Below are 14130 nucleotides of genomic sequence, written 5' to 3' on the forward strand. Positions count from 1 at the left end.
ATGAGTGAAGGTAACCCTTTCTTCTTTATTATCATTATTATTAATAATAGAGCGACGCCCTGCAGCTTTACATGAGAACAAACCAGAAATAACCGCATGGAATGTGATTTGAAGGCGATGCCTTTAATATTTAATATTCAGACGCGCTTTATTCAGGTTGTTTATGAAAATGAGCTCAAAGCTACTTTACTTGCTGGAAAAGACGTTTTTTGTTTTTTTTTTATACGTAAATTTCAGATCAGATTGATTCTCGGAGAGAGACGGACGGTTGTGTTTTTAAAGGGCTGCTCCCCGAGAACGCAGTTCCTGAAGCAGCCGCTAGATGTCGCCAAACGCGCCAGTCTCACGTCTCAAGCTTAGTGCTGATCTGATGCACTGATTTACAAAAATACGATGCCGTGAGAAAGTATTTGCGTATTATGTGTGTAATGAATGCATGATCAAGAGTGTGAATATCAGAGGTGTAACCGGGCGAACAGATTCAAGGCTATTGGTTACCTTTTTACTCATTTATTTAAACTTTTTTTCCCTGTACATTGTTTTTTCTCAACTGTTATTCACACTTTGCAAACTAAATATAAAGCTCCTTCTCTGTTGTGCTGCTTACGTTTTACATCTGCTTCACACTTTTTGGCTTTTGATACTTTGGCGTCACAACTTTACATTTCTATAAAGTCGAGCCGAAGCTGCAGGATCTATCCTCCATATGGTGATGTATTTCGGAGTGAAGCGGACTAAAGATGAGCTCACCAGCTTCTCCAGCTCTGTGCTGCTAAAAGTCCCAGATTGACATGATTACATGATCTTATTGGTTGAAATTGGTGTGCTGATGTAAGCACATATTTTGTAAAGAGGTGCACAGTATGAGCCTACATGTTTTTTAAAAAAAAAAACATGTATATATTTCCTGTGGTGTTGTTTCCTTTTAATGAAGGTTTTGAGTACTTTTTGGGGTCATATCACAAATCACCACTAGATGTCACTACAAACTCAACACGGAGAGACAGCGTTCAGGGTTGAAGCTCCATAGATGCAACAAAGGAAATCATTCCTTACACTTCACTGCTACCTTTAGTCTTCAGTATTACAGATGCTTTTTTAATTTAAATTCTTAAATTTGTTTTTAATTCTATTTTAATGTGCTTTCTTTTGCACTCCTGTTTCATGTAAAGCGCTTTGTAATTCCTTGAAATGTCCTTTACAGATAAAAAACGTGATATCATGAATAGCCACTAGGTGGCGCCACTGCCTTGATAATAGCCAACATGAAGTGGAGCTGCTCTTCTGCTCTTCCTTGCAGGTTTGTAAAGGTTTCGGCCTGAATGACTCATGTTGTTTACTCACCTTGAAACTCTGACATAATATCATATATAAGTATTATTATATTTGTGGAATCCGCATGCGTGTGAACCACGACAACTCTTCAGTTTTTATCACAAGAGTCCTACTGTAAAAAAAACAGGAAGTGAATCTTCCAAACCAGGGCGGTGAGACTTTTGAACCCAACCAGCCAGCGGTGACCTTTGACATTACATAACTACGTTACAGGAAATCTTTGTGCTGATCAAACATGTTCTGCAAGGTATCAAACTTAGACACAAAAGAAAGAATCGAATCAAAGATGATTGGAAGATATAGTGTGTGTGTGTGTGTGTGTGTGTGTGTGTGTGTGTGTGTGTGTGTGTCACTGCAAACACATTCCTGAGCCTTCGGTACGCCCTCGGCTCGTTTCCTCGGAATCTGCTGTGCTGTTTTTATGCCTCTTTATTATCGGTCATCGTCGGCGAGCAGACGGCGAGGCAGATAGATAACAGGCAGCCACGTATTCATGGGCGAGTCTCCAATGCCTCATTCTCTCTGCCGGCCACCAGGGGGCGACTCTTCTGGTTGCAAAAAGAAGTCTATGAGAGAATGACCCCACTTTGCACTTTTCTGTCAGGAAACATGAGTTTAGGGTCTCAGTCTGTAGTTTCAAGTCTTCTTCGGTCCATGATGTTCAATGATGGTCCGTTCCGACAGCAGGGATGCTTCAAGGGCGGGTCTGGGAGTTTACTATCACTTCATGAAAGCTCGTTTGAACCTTTTTAGTCGCCTAAAGAAAACGTCTCATTCAGCTTCGGGTAGTTTCGGCTCCACCCTCTCGTGTCGGTCGTTTCTGCAAAGAAACAAGACGCCGACGGTCTTGAAGGTTCGGAAACTGCAGCCTGCAAACGGAAGGATGACCTGGTTGCAACGACGTCCACTTCCTATATACGGTCATGTGACAATAATCAGAAGTGCATGAATTGATTAATGTGCAACGGGGACGTCGAAGGACTGAAAACAAAACAAATCCTTGTTAGTTAGTGTCATTTTGGTCCCGAATTCAAAGGAATCTCTCTGATTCATATGACTCACAACGTCCGGCGTTCCCCGAAAAGGATCTGTTTTGCATGACTTAGTCATGATGAAGCATATCATCTGAGCTTTGTGAATAATGTTCACTGATTGGTTTTTAAAAAATTTTAATATCAAGAATCTTAACCGTGAGTTTCATAGTTGGAGGTTTTATAAGACGAGCCACCATAACATTATTAAAATGTTTGCCATGTGACCCTGATACCTCCATGTGATTGGTCTGTGGTGTTGCAGTGACAACAGCACAGTCAAGTAGAAACTAGCTGATTCCCTCAATAAAAAGGGAATCGGCCAGTGTGAGAAATACACAATCGGGCTTTCACATGATTTTTTTTATTTTGGGGTGGGGTTACAGTGGCTTCTCACAAAGCTGCTTCTGCCCGAACGCTCCTGTGCAGCTCCTCGGCTACGACGCTCAGACAGGGAGGGGTGCAGATGCCAGAGATGCCAGATTTGCATTTCCCAACTCCAGGCCGGTTTCTTAGAAATGCCTCAGCTTCCCCTCGCAGCAGCACCACCCCTTGGTCAGACGCTGGAACTGCAGGGCAATGCCTTCTCTGAAAGTCACGTGATTTATAAGAAACAAGCCTCCAGTTTAGAGCAGGTCGGTCTGCAGAGACTGTAAACCTCTAAACCTCTGGACCCAGCAGTTCCCTTTTTATTACACCATGCATGTGGGCTGATTTTTTCTCCCTCTGTCGTGTGAAGATTTTAGTATTTGAGTGAGAGATTTAGTGACTTGATCTGTGTGTGTGTGTGTGTGTGTGTGTGTGTGTGTGTGTGTGTGTGTGTGTGTGTGTGTGTGTGTGTGTGTGTGTGTGTGGTAATTTATGTCACAGTTACATTAGTCCAAGTGTTGAGTCATGTTGGGGGAATATTTTTAAAACGTTGCACAAGTGCTTTAATTGAAGCTTTTATCACAATCATATTGAAATAGTTTAGTTGTGGAAGACGGTAAATATCGATGTTTGCTTTGAGCCGTTATGTTTACCAACTCATCAGACTCCACCGGTGTACGTAAAGTTTGTAAACAACGTAAAAGACCCCCACCACAACACATCGTTAACACACCAACACTCGAGCGTTGGTCTCCTGAGTGAATGTCCTGTGTTCGTTTCATCCTTTTTTTCCAATCTTACTATTCTCTCTGTTTTTTTTCTTTGTATTTACTTGGAAGCCCCGGTGCCTTTTATTAATAATGTAGATGAATTTCTGCTTCTTGCTGTGAAAAAATGCCGATCTGAAAGAAATGAGGTGAATATGTTGCTCAAAGTGAAATGCAGGAAGTTCCAGTGTGGCAGCGTGCCAGCTGAGCCGACAACCACATGAATGCTCCGTCTCCAGATCGGTGCAGGTCTGTGGTCGTGAACAGGTTTGATCACCTGCATGTTTCACCTCATTGCTCTTTGTGTTTTCTGCCCGTTTCCGGCTTGTTGTTGCCACGCCGTTGCCATGCCTTTGCCATGCCGTTGGCCCGACACGGACACGCCCGCCGCCGATGGCACCAAAACACAAACACCCTGTCAGGTGATTTAAGGTAAATGGAGTATTTCGTCTGCTACACACACACACACACGCACACACACACACACACACACGCACACACACACACACACACACACACACACACAGCTTATGACATTGTTTGAATGTCCAAAACACATGTTCTTTTGTTGTCTTTATTCGTAGTCACATAAAACAGCAGTAAGTAGTTGAGGAAGTGGTGTTTTGGTGAGTGTTTCCTCCCGGACTCTAAACATGGAGGGTTTGGACTCGGTTCATTATCGGCAGCAGCTGTGCCGGGGGATCTGCTCTGCCAGATAACGTTTGGCTTAGACACACGGAGAATAAACGGCCAAATGAAGGCGAATAGATCGCCTGTAGTAATAGAGGCGGGGGGGGGGTTGGAAGGGGGGTAGGAGGGTAGGAAGGGTGGGGTGATACTTTTATCACTCACACTACCGTGGCCCGTTTCTGTAGATAATCTTACTCTGGAGTGAATTTTAGGAAGTAACTCTCAGCAGTACTCCCAGTGAAGCTGCACTCTTGAGCAAGGCACTGAAACACCAGAAAAGTGAAGTGAAGTGTTGGTGTCATGAAATGCATGAACTGTGGTTGGCACGTTGCATTGCTGCTGCTGGGTATTAAAGCAGCATTAGTGAGCAGTGGATATCATCACTACGTTTTTATTTGTGTGTAAGCGGCCGGATCTATTGATCCTCTAAAGTGTTCATCAACGTGTCTGCTTGTTGTTCAGGCATCTCAGTTCATCTCCACATCATTCAGACAGGATCAGGTGTTTCAGTTTCAGCGTGGCCGTGTTAACTGGTGACGTCGTTGCTCGTAGGACCTGAAGGCATCTTCAGTTCTACTCTGAGCCGTTCCTTTAAACTCTAAACGGTTGTTTGTCTGATCAGAGTTTAAAAGATGCATCTTAAAACAATTTTACAATTGAAGCGTATTTTTGCCCTCGCCTGCTGTGAACGTTACGAGAGACGGGCGCTCCAGAAAAGGGCGTCCTGCGGGGTGAAGGGTCGCTGACCTGCAGCCTTCGGGGTCAGCTGCAGCGTTTCTACGTGTGGAGCCGAGTGACTGCAGGTCGGCAGGGATGCAAACCCACGACTCTGGAGCCTGATTACAATCCAACCGCTGCTCGTTGGACCGGTTCCTTTTGCTACTCGGTGGTGTTGTTGTGGGCACCGTGCCTTCCTGCCCGTGTGAGTGTGTGTGTGTGTGCCGGTGTGCGTGTGGGTGTGTGTGTGTGTGTGTGGGTGTGTGACAGAGAGAGAGAGCACTCTGGTCTTTACATTAAATCAGCTGACTTCTGTAAACGCTCTTCTTTTTTTCTCGCTTAGGTTCCCACAGATCAGTACCCATCAGACCACACACACACACACACACACTCACTCAACAACCAAGATATTATCCAACCAACTGTTGTTGTTTCCAGAAAGTCAGCTGACTTACTCTCTCTGTCTCAATATTCAATTCAATTATCTTTATTGACATGAACAAAAACATGTCGTTGCCATAGAAACGCTCATAGATTACCTATATATGTGTTACAGGTGAAAAACGTTGTCGTCAAAGTTACACCTTTTATATACGGTCAGCGCTTTCCTTCACACATCATTACAATCGTAATGAATAAGTAACATTAAATCATTAATTCAGTTAAAATTAGAAATCAAACTTGGAAATCATAGAACTCGAATAGAGCAGAAGAGACACAGAACTGTTTTCTGCTCTTTTAACTTGAACAAAAGAAATGCTGTTAAATTAAAAAAGTTTTAGCTATGTTAAAAGTGTAAATTCAACACGTCTCTTTGCTGTGTGGCGGTTGGTTTCCGTTGTCATGGTAACAACACAAGTGTTGAACGCTGTTTTGTGAGTTTTGTGTAACAAGTGTAACATTAAAACATGGGGTGGGGGGGGATTAGCAAGCTATCCTGCTCCTTCCACCATGCTTTCATGCTACGCTGGTTACAGGACTGAGCCAAACAGAGGTATCAGTGTGTGACACTAAATGTAAAATCAATTAAGTTATTAGTTGATCATGGAAATGACAAATACATTTTTTAATAACTTTGAACCGTAAGTTCGGAAGTCACAAACCTCCCTTTCTTATCCTGCGGTCGTCTTTAATGAACGGAGCTGAACTAGGAGATAATTATATAATTTAAGGTCAAAGGTCAGGAGAGTAAGTAAATCAGAAGACTATCACTGTTGGTCTCTCTATATCTCTCGCTCTATATCTCTCTCTCACACACACACACACTTTGGTGTTTGTACAGAAATCACTGAGCGGTTATTGATGATAGCGGACCTCGTTGTGTTTGACTTTCACCATGACTCACTGAAACTAATACTCATACATAACTGCTGCTATGTTTGTGTTTTTCTGATGCAGGGTTCTATAATTAGCTGAGTCATCAAATCATAAAAAGGCCGTCGAATCTGGCAGCGTCTCTCTCCAGGTTTACCCTCAATTAGCATCAGATCCAACAGGACTAGATCCAACAGGACCAGATCCAGGACAGCAGCTCTAATAAAAAACAACGTCATCTAGATTGTACCGGGGACAGTCTCTGGTCTTTAGTCTCTGTGTCTGGTCTCTGGTCTCTGGTCTCTGGTCTTTAGTCTCTGTGTCTGGTCTCTGGTCTCTGGTCTTTAGTCTCTGTGTCTGGTCTCTGGTCTTTAGTCTCTGTCTCTGGTCTCCGGTCTCTGGTCTCTGTGTCTGGTCTCCAGTCTCTGTGTCTGGTGACTGGTTTCCGGTCTCTGGTGTCTGGTCTCTGTCTCTGGTCTTTGGTCTTTAGTCTCTGTGTCTGGTCTCCAGTCTCTGTGTCTGGTGTCTGGTTTCCGGTCTCTGGTCTCTGGTCTCTGGTCTCTGGTCTCTGGTGTCTGTCTCTGGTCTCCGGTCTCTGGTCTGTGAGCTTCCATCGTAGACCTCTGGGAGACCACTAGGACATGTTTAGTCTCCTTCTCTGATTGGCTGACGGGAGAATCTCAACCCTTCTTGTCACGCAGGTTTTGCTTGGGTTGAAATATTTCTACGCACGAATAAAAAAATGTGATTTTCAAAGAAAGGTTTGTTTGTGAACGCAGCTTCACACGGCCATGACATCAAAGGAGATCACCAAACCTGAAAATCCACCTCATGGAGTCCTGCGGTCCTCCATGAGGTTCTCAGGTTTAATAATAATTTATAATAATAATAATAATTACACAGGAATGTTGGCGATGTGACTCGAGGATCGGAGCTTGTTTTTTATTTTATTGAACGAGGAAGCTCTTGTGTTGCTGCCTCTCATTATATTATATATTATCCATAAAGATGGATTCAGATCCGTTCAAATCAATACTCCTTTAAATGTAAATGTGTTCCAAATCGGACTTGAATAAAAGAATAGATGTATTATCAGCTAAAGTGTTTAAAGTTATTATTACGGCGAGTCATAAATGAACATAATGCCGTGCATGAAAAAGCATTGCGACCTGCATTCCAGCTGATGGAAGCATGTTTTCCAGGAAGCAAAGAAGATTTTTTAGAGAGTAACATTTTTATTTTTTGCAGTGTGACTGCTGATATCAATCAGCGGCTCAATGAGACTTTGAGCCGCTGATTGATATCATTTCCCGTCAGCGCGGGTCAAGCAAAGGTCAAATACCTGTTTTATTGTTTTATTATTTCAGCTCTGGGTTAGATTAGTCTGCTAGCTAATCAGATTAAAACGCTGCAGTGTGTCGTTGCTCTAATCGGAATCCGATTCATCTCTTCTGCTTTTCTATTTCTGCTGTTAATCCAAAAGTAACGTCGGCCACCGCAAGTCGTTAAACCTCCATTATGGGTTTTCTTTGTTCGTTTGCATATTTAACAATGACTTTCATGCAGATATATAGTAATTGGACAGTGGTAATAATAGGGCAAGCTTGCATGAATCCTACCATAAAACAACAATAACGGAGCAGATGAGGGTAATATTCTGAGAAAAAAATGAATAATGATAATCTTTTATGTGTGAAGGAAGATTAACGTCATCACACCACAGTGTCAAACAGTAACGCCTTCTTTTACTTTTTATATCAGTGTATAAAATCAGAGAACTGTATAGACTCGGCTTGTTGTTCTGCTTTTAGACCTTCTCTGTTTTCTGTCATTTCAATACGAGAGATCAGATAAAGGACCGCCGAGCTGCCGTCACATCGGAAGGCCACGAACAGCACTTTGGTTCCCTTTAGGGAAACATTGTGGATTTAATCACTTCGGCAGAAATCGGATATTTCGGTGACGAAAAACAAATTCAATTCGATTTCTCCTCGCCGCTTTCATAGAAACATAAACCCAGTCGGCTTCACGTTTGTTGCAAATGAATTGTGTTCAAGGAGTCATTATGGCGACACCTTAGACTTAACTTTATTGATCCCTTTGGGATGACTCCCGCAAGGAAAATGGATTTCCAGCAGCTTACAAAAATTTAGTGAAATACATTAAACAATAGACGGTAAAAAATAAAGCTAAATATATTTAAAGGAGAGATAACAATACAAGTAAAAAAATAAAAGTAAGTTAAGTGTACTTAACTGTGTAGCGGATGGATATAAATAAGTATGAGTAGATTATTAATGATTGATTGTGGCTTCTTAATTGACTCTGACATGTAAAAGTGTTGCAAAATCAAGTCCAAACACATGGATGTGTCCTTGTAGCATCAAGTAGTAGCGTGGTAGTGGATAAACACCGTGTGATGAGTCAGAGTCACGGGAGTGTAAACTTGGGGAAATGCCGAGCCGGCTGTTGGTTACTGTGGTGTGAATGCGGCGGCTTCGGCGGGAAGTCTCGCTCACATGCACCAACATTTATCTGTCATTTCACAACTCCTAAAAACAACCGGCTGATCTTCAGTCTTCTGGGTGTTTGTAGTCGCCGGGCGGAAAGCACCAGAGATATCTCTCTAAGTTCCCCCCGAGTGCACACCGACTCCTCCCGTCTTCTCCTCGGCCGTCTGGTTGGTTTTTATGTTTTAGGTGTTTTCATCTCCGCACGGCAGGGAGGGATCGATTTATAGCACCACACGGCTTCCTGAGCCGTTATCAGAGATTCCAGCCCTCGTATATTAAACTACATATCTAAAGGACCAGGCTGGCTATATTTTTAACACAATAATCATTTGAGCCGACTAAGAAGCGTTGCGTGACATTTAGGACTGAGCTCCGCTGTTGTCCACAAACCATTTATAACACCTCAGTGAGCCACACTGTGGTTTTCATGACCTTGAACTCTTCTTCTCACTCCTGCACATGAAAACCCGTTATGAATGGACTTTTATTGTTGTTTGAGTTTTGTTTGGGAGCGTTAGCGTGGCGGTAAACCGATATCGTCTTTGTAGACGAATAGAGGAGTCTACCTGAGCAGAGAAGGAAGCCTCTTTCCCTCTGTGTGTGTTGTTATCGGAGCTGTGAGTCTCTCTGTGAGAGCTGCGAGGATGAGCTGTCGTTGTAGGCTAACAGGAAGTTAGCTCGACAAAAAAAGCCATTTGTGCGTTTTCTCTTTGGATTTTGGATTATTGCAGAAAATGAGCTCCGTAGCAGACGGACACAAGCTTGTGATACTTGCACGAATGGACACAAGTTAATGTGAGTCATAATTAAAAGTAGAAAATGTTGCAATGACAGTTTGTAGTCTTCATTTATGCACCTTTTTTGAAAAGACTTAAAAGCTTCGACATCTCTGAAGCTTGGCTTGAGAACTGAATTCCCCTCGCAGGAAGAATATCGCTCATGATATAAACATGCACTTTATAAAACTGTATATAAAGTTGTCCAAGATGTCCAAAGATTGCAAATAGTTGAGGCTAAATGTGATAAGAAGCCTGTTGAGGAATGTGATAGAAGCTTAAATCCAGCCCATGCTGTAGTCTGCTGCTTTACGTGAATGGTGTCAGCATTTTCTTCATTAAATAAATAAAAGCTTGTTGGCCGTTAAGGCTCAACACTTCCTACTTCCTCCTTCAGACTCGTGTTGCATGGACGGATTGTGCTGCTGCTGATTTATGGCTCTCCAGTAACGACCGCGGTCCAGAAGAAACCAGCTATGCTGTCCACCAATCACAATGGCATCATGGAGCTGGAGCCCTCCTGACCATTCCCTCCCAGTTTAACCAGTATATGCAATTTATATCTTATTATAAAAAACAAATGCTCTATTTAATATAAACAGACTCTTTCCTCCGACAGCACGAAGGTGCTAATATCTGAGCTGGTGCTGAAAATGGTGAAAAGTGAAGCCAAGGCTGATGTGCCTTAGACTTGCATTTTCTCTCAGGTGCCGAAACTCTGTGTTTTGGTTATTTTGGTTAAACGCAGCTCCAAATGTTTTATTTTTTTAATTTTTTATATCCTTTCCTGCAACTTTCTTTTTTTATTTTTTTGAGACAATGCAATGAAATCTGCTGCAAAGTTTGAATGTATTTGTTATGTGCGTGCGTGTGTGTGTGTGTGTGTGTGTGTGTGTGTGTGTGTGTGTGTGTGTGTGTGTGTGTGTGTGTGTGTGTGTGTGTGTATATATATATATATATATATATATATATACTGTATATACAGTGCCGCTTGAAAGTTTGTGAACCCTCCAGACATGGTCACTGTTTTTGTAAAAAACATTAAAATAACCTTATTACACATAGCCTACATCCAAATCCCAATTTGTAAAGCACACCTTCCAAATAATGGACACACACAAAAAGAGATATATTTTCATTGTTTAATTCAACATAAGTGGTTTATTTCACAAAAACTGAAAATGTAACATGTGCAACAGTATGTGAACCCTTGGATTAGTAACTTGTGGCTCCTCCTTTTGCAGCCATTACTTCAACCAAACGTCTTCTGTAACCACTAACCAGTCTCTCGCATCTGCTTATGGGGATTTTTGCCCACTCCTCCTTGCAGAACTCAGCCAGCTGAGAGAGGTTGGAGGGACATCTGGCATGTACCAACTTCTTCAGGTCTCGCCACAACATTTCTATTGGATTAAGGTCCGGACTTTGACTGGGCCAATCCAGAGTACGAATCCTCGTTCTCTGAAGCCATTCCTTTGTAGTTTTGCTGGAATGCTTTGGGTCATTGTCTTGTTGCATGATCCATTTTCGTCCCAGCTTCAACTCCCTGACTGATGGCAGGAGATTCTGGTCAAGAATTTGTTGATATGCCAGAGAATTCATGGTTCCTTGGATACAGGCCCGGAGTGGCTAATCGGGAGGACCGGGACAATTCCCGGTGGGCCGGTCTGACTTTTGGGCCGCGAGGGCCGGTGTTCAATTATTATTTTTATTTATTTTGTGCCGGTGTTCAGTCATGGCACTGAGTGGAGTGGGTATCACGTGTATGCTGTTACCGCTGTCGCTGGTCATATCAGGGAGCTGGCGGTCTGTTAGATCATGCCAATGAAACTGGGACGCGGACGCAGGTTAAGGGCACGCCCACCAACAAGAAACAGACGCAGACGCAGCCTGACGCAGTGAAATCTAAGTTCTGATTATGTTATTACAGATTATTACCTTTTATTATTTTTTCAAATTTAATATGTAATATTTTATTTATTCTTTTTATAATTTGTTGAAAAGGATGTTGTGTTGCAAAGAATAATGGTGGAGATGTGCACTCATGTTGAAATAAATCCCCATTGTGAAGCAACCATTACTTCCACTGAATTGGAATTATTTTAGAAAAAATACACGGAATTACAAGGTTTTAGAGAACAGTGCGCTATTGTATGCTTAACATGTAAAGTTATAATTACATTATTTTAATATAATAGGTCGTGATCTAAAGTGGGCCGGTCTGAGGTATGAAACTCCAGGGCTGAAAATGAGTCCCACTCCGGCCCTGCTTGGATAATATGGAGTTGTCCAGGTCCAGAAGCAGAAAAGCAGCCCCAGACCTTCACATTTCCACCACCATGCTTCACTGTTGGGAGGAGGTTCTTTTCTTCATATGCAGTGTTGGCTTTCTCCAAACATGGTGGTTTTGATTGTGACCAAATAATTCTATTTTGGACTCATCTGTCCAGAGAATGGACTTCCAGAAGGCCTCTGGTTTGTCCAAGTGCTCTCTGGCAAAGTTGAAACGGGCAGCTTTGTTCTTTTTTGAGAGTAGAGGCTTCCTTCTAGCAACCCTCCCATGAATGCCATGGCTGTTCAATTTTCGTCTGATTGTAGACGCATGCACATTTGTCCCTAGAGCTGCTAGAGAGGTCTGCAACTCTCTAGATGTGATGTGTGGGTTGGCCTTTACCTGATTTATTATTTTTCTGGTGCTTCTGGGTGATAGTTTTGATGGGTGTCCACTTCTAGGCAGAGTTGCTGTCATGTTGAAGGCCCTCCATTTGTCAATTATTTGTCTTACAGTGGATGGATGGAGCTGGAATCTTTTGGAGATGGTCTTATAGCCCTCCCCAGACTGATGGGATGTCACTACCCTCTTCTTCATGTCCTCGGATATCTCCTTTGCTCTCGGCATTGTTGATTTGTATGGGACCACAGTGGTTTGGTTGGTTTCCTCTCTCTTATAATTAGTGCAGGCCAAACCCTTTCCCAAGGATGTCTCATTTCATTGGTCTGCTTAAATGATTAACTAAGCAGCCAAATGTGTTTCACCTGAGTCTGTTACCTGCTTGACTTAACCAATGCAGCTGGGGGTTCACTTACTTTTGCACATACACTAATTCCATGTTTCATGTAGTTTTTGGGCTACTTAAACAAGTCCCACTAAACAAGTACATGCAATTGATAAACATATATCTGACATTTCATACATAAAAACTGGTGATGATAAAATAAGAAAATCATGGTAAAACAACAAACATCTAAACTGCGCAAGGGGTTCACATACTTTCATGCAGCACTGTATATTTTTTTCCAAAATGAAAACTGAATGTTTTTTTTGTTCAGCTGTTTTGCTACCAAACATTAGAATATTTGCTATATTCTGACATATTTGAACCACTTTTTCCCTCTGCAGGATCCGGTGTCTGCTGGTGCCTCCACCTCGACGTCTGCAGCAGAAGAAGGAAGAAAAACTACGTCTGAAACTGTGGGAATTATGCAAATATATACATTTAAAATATGGACATAGAGTAAGTTGGCCTGGTCTGGAATCAGTATGTATGAAGTTTGTATGAACACCAGACATGACACATATCTTGGTCTTCATGTAGTTTAAATATATGAATCTTTATTTCATTTATGTTCTGATAGAAAACATGAACTGAGACATCAAACACTGAACCAAAGGGCTTTATGCATGTACATTTATTTTTTTTGTCAACAAATCTAAATAAAAAAGTTTTAAATAATTACAAGCTTTATTGCGTTCTTAGGAAAATGCACTTCTTTACAAAACTTATACACCAATAATAACAATTACAATGACAAAATCGAGCATTCTCCCAAATGGACGGTCTGGTCTTCAGAGGATTTCCTCTTTGCAACAGCAGCTCAAACTACCACCGCCTTCTGCCCCTACCGTTGCCTAGCAACCAGCTGCGGTTGACAAGAAAGAGCATAGACGAGGTAACTAACGTCAAGATTAAAATCTTCTATTGTTTTGAATGTTACATGCTTCATGATATTATTCAGGCTCACTGTGTGTGTGTGTGTGTGTGTGTGTGTGTGTGTGTGTGTGTGTGTGTGTGTGTGTGTGTGCGCGTGCGTGTGCGTGTGTGTGTGTGTGTGTGTTGTTGTTGTTGTTCATGATTGTGTTTGACATCATCGTCCACAATTTCTGGAAACTTTAAAAGTATTTTCCAGACGGGGAACGTCGGGGGGTTTATCATTCTTTTGGGCCAAATCGTGGAATATCAGGGAATTTTGTGCAGCATAAAACTTTAGTTGCCATTTATCAAAATGTAATATATTTCCCCATGATGTGTATTTCTTTACTTTAGTTATTTCACAAGTTCCCCCCTATTTCCTAAAGTGGTTGTTATGGTTCCAATAAATGTCCACCGTTCAAGCATGTGTGTTGCACAACATTATTTCGTCAAAATCTGTGAGAATTTGAGGGGAAGCCCAAATAGAGAAGGAACAATAATTCTTACAACTACATTATATATATATATATATATATATATATTAAAGTACCAGTATGTGTTGCACAGGCTAATAATAACTCCTCTGGAAGTTTTCTTTCACTCTGATTAATTTGCATCCGGACAGAAGAGAAGGGAAGGCAGTTGCA

General features: G+C 42.0%; 1 long non-coding RNA gene across 1 annotated transcript; it reads left to right on the forward strand.

The window, feature by feature from the left end:
• The first annotated feature begins 1322 nt into the window (after positions 1-1322).
• Positions 1323-13246, forward strand: LOC311025719. The gene is made up of 2 exons (XR_014598415.1): positions 1323-3934; positions 12913-13246. It is a non-coding gene; the product is annotated as an uncharacterized lncRNA (long non-coding RNA).
• The last annotated feature ends 884 nt before the right edge of the window (positions 13247-14130 follow it).

The sequence above is a fragment of the Eutrigla gurnardus genome (assembly GCF_963514095.1).
Source record: "Eutrigla gurnardus genome assembly, chromosome: 15".
Lineage (NCBI taxonomy): Eukaryota > Metazoa > Chordata > Actinopteri > Perciformes > Triglidae > Eutrigla > Eutrigla gurnardus.